A 3,769-nucleotide genomic window follows, 5' to 3' on the forward strand; every position below is an offset into this window, starting at 1 on the left:
CTGGTTTGACATTGGGAATGTTCTCAAATAGTTCAGAGAATGTTCAGAAACAACGTTCTTCTGTGGGAATTTCAGTACTTCAGCATAACGTTTTCTATAGGTTTCCTCATTGTTCTATATAAAGTAATGTTCTCAGAACGTTCAGGGAAAGTTAAGAAACAACGTTCTTCTGTGGGAATTTCATAAAACTTAAGTAACGTTCAGAGAACGTTCTAATAATATTATTTAAAAACAAACACATTCCATTCTTAGCATCAACTAAACTATCTCTATACTCTATCTTGTTAAGTGTGTTCAGGTTTGTTGGCCGCGGCCACTAATTGGCCATACCTGATCTTAATGAGTGCTTGTTTCCTTTGAAATGGGGTCTGTTTGAATAGACTAAAATGAACAGCTTTGAATTAGTAAAAAACAAACATGGCATGCTAGCTCCATCCTAGTGGCGCAGTAGACTAATTCCATGGATAGAGAACAGAAGATCATTGGTTAAAATCTCACTGAAGCCGTGCAACACAATATATATATTTTCTTCCCATTTATGCTATCTGTGCTTAGAGTTCAAAACAGTTAAACTAAGCTACCAGTGTTATTAAAAGTCTTATTGAAACATTCAGTGAACGTTTTAAGGAAGTTATTCAAAAACCTTAGTTCAAAACTTTCACAACATTTAGAGAATGTTCTCAGAACGTTATTTAATTACCTTCAAATAACCTATAATTTACATTATCAGAACGTTAATAAAACCTCAGAGGAAAACTCTCAGTGAACCATAGTAAAACGTTCTCAGAACCTTCCTGCAACCTAAACATTTACTTTCCCACAACAGGCAAAATGTTCACCTCCGTTCTTAGAATGTTTAAAAAAACATTCAGTTTTACCGGTCAGGAAACGTTTAGCTTCGTTCCCAGAACCAACGGGAAAACAAAAACATACGTTCCCACAACTTCCGAGGAACCAAATGTGCTAGCTGTACTGTAATTATTCTGTTTTCAGTAAAACTCCAACCATACCGTCACTCCAACGGTAAACAGAGAGTATCGTCAGGTAAACACAACTACCGGTTAGCATATATTGTATTTTTTAACTATCTGCACGCAATTCAGCACAATTTCCAACATATCATGCAGTGTATCTAGGGCCAGGAGTTTTTCCCAACCTAGATGACGTGACCAGAAAAAAACTCTGGGCCCTATAGTACAGTAATATCCTAATACTGTAGCTAGGGCCTCCCAAAACGTTCTCGGTCAGGTCACTTGGTCACGCAAAACTCCTGGTCTCTAAGAATAATGTATCTGCAGAAAGTCTTGTTGTCCGACACAAAATCAACGAAGGAAAAATAAATAAATAAAAACCAATGTTTTTAAAACTGAGCTAAGTCACATGAGCGGGAAATAGAAATATGAAACAACAATGTCTTCTTTGCATCATCAATTCACTAGAGGGAATGTCTTCTTAAAGAGATAGTTCAGTGACTTTAACATATTTACTTATTTGTTTCCTTACCTTTAAAGCGGTCTATGGACAAAATAATTTGCCGAACTATCCCTTTAAACTATGTTTTGTAAACCTTCATTACTTCAGATTCAAATGAACAGGCCTTCATACTGTAAGTCTGTGTCTCAATTAACAACAGCCTCTGACAAGTTGAGTTAAATACTTTTTGTGCGTTGTTGATCGATAATGCATCACATAATGTATCACATATATACCTTTTATATCAGATTCCCATGAACAGACCTTGGTAAAGTTAGCCAGGTTATACCAGACTGAATGCAGCACTAACCATTGTTGGTCACCATTCAATCTTGTTTAACCAGGCAATTGGTAAAGGCCTTTAGTCTTTAAACCAACCACAGTCTCTTACAAGTTGAGTTAAATACTTTTTGTGCGCTGTTGATCAATTATGCAGCTAATGCACCACATATACATTTCCATAGCTTGTATAGCCAGAGGAGTAGAAATTATTTATATAGACACTGTAGCCTAATGAAAGCTACTAGCCACAGGTGAGTTTCCAAAAGCCTTTGTAGCTAATGTTGACTGCTATATCTTTCCACAACCCGGACACAAGAGAGACACAGATATAAATATCAATGTTTTCCAGTTAAGGAATGACATTTGTCAAATGAAGCACTTTGTTGTTCAACAAGTGGTGTGAGTATGGTTGTCCAGAGAAACAAAGTACCATATTATTAGCTATGAAGGCTTTGGGAAACCCATCCCATATCAGGGCTAGATATTCAACAGCTTATTATGACAACTCCTCTGTGTGGCAAAGCTTTAAGGTAAGTCAGCACAAGGGTGATATTATTGAGCTTTTGAAAAGGCCATGCCATGCTGCTAGCGAATGTTTCACTGTCACTGTGTCACCCCACTCTCAAACACAAAACGACAAGTCCAAGTCACGTCTCTAAACCATCTCCCATTGGTCTCCCATAGCAACCCCAACAAGCGTTCTGGTTTCTCATAGCAACGTCCGCAGCAACGTCCAGCATCCAGCTACACTTAGGTATCCAAAACAAATGTTTGTTTATATATATACTTTTTTTTAAACATTTGTTTTGGATAGACCTACCTAGTTGTTCCTGCCATAACCAGCACTATAGATGCACTGTTGTGCACAGGGTTTATCCAACTACACTTCTTTGGTGAGTTTGTCTGCGAACTCGGCCATGATGTCATGCACCCAGATGTCCCTCTCCTCCTGCGAGGTGTCGACCAGGAAGACAGTCAACTTCCTGTCCCAGGGGTGATGCGCTTCCTGTACGGCCTCCAGCTGGGCCACCAACGGCTTCTTCTCTACGTGGTTCCGGAACACAATGGAAGCCTTTCTTCTGACCACTGCCTCGGCTTCACTCCTATTGGTGGAGAGAGAATGTCAGTCAATAAAGTTACATTCCTATTGGTGGACAGAGAATATCAGTCACTAAAGTTACACTCTTATTGGTGGAGGGAGAATGGCAGCCAATCACACAGCCTTATACCAAAATAATTAATGTAAAGTATAAATATGTTATGTCAGTCCACCAAAATAACAAATACTGTACATCAGCATTGAATGCTGAAAACGGTTAATATCCTAGCAATAAACACGCGGTATAACAAATAGGCATTTCTACATTCAATGGCCGTGTCCGAAATCTGTGTTGCCTACTACTTACTAAAACTACATAATGTGTACTATTCTTACTACATACTATTTAGAACGTAATGTTTAGCAAAAAGATCAACGTACTACTCATCCATAATGAGAAGGCATCATCTAATGTGCGATTCTCTTCCTCAATAGTGTGCAGCAAATTTTACTAGAGGAAAAGCCGAAATGAGTATTTACATTTTAGGCAAATTAGCAGACGCTCTTATCCAGAGCGACTTACAGGAGCAATTAGTGTTGAGTGCCTTGCTAAAGGGCACATCGACAGATTTTTCACTTAGTCAGCTCGGGGATTAGAACCAGCAACCTTTCGGTTACTGGCACTACAATCTTAACCACTAAGCTACCTGCCGCTCGTATGACATCCTGGCATTTAAAGCACACAGAATGTTCTAAATTTCACATACTATAAAACGTTATATTTTCTTATACCCAAAAAGCCTACTATTTAGAATGGAAGTGTCACGGTTTCGGCCGAGGCGGCTCCTCCTCCTTGTTCGGGCAGGTTTCGCCGGTCGTCGTCTCCGGAGTACTAGCTGCCACCGCTCTATGTTTCCTGTTTGATTGGTTTTGTCTGTTAGTCACACCTGTTTTGTGTTAGGTCTCATTCAGCAC

The sequence above is a fragment of the Coregonus lavaretus genome, assembly GCF_964263955.1.
Source record: "Coregonus lavaretus genome assembly, chromosome: 7".
Lineage (NCBI taxonomy): Eukaryota > Metazoa > Chordata > Actinopteri > Salmoniformes > Salmonidae > Coregonus > Coregonus lavaretus.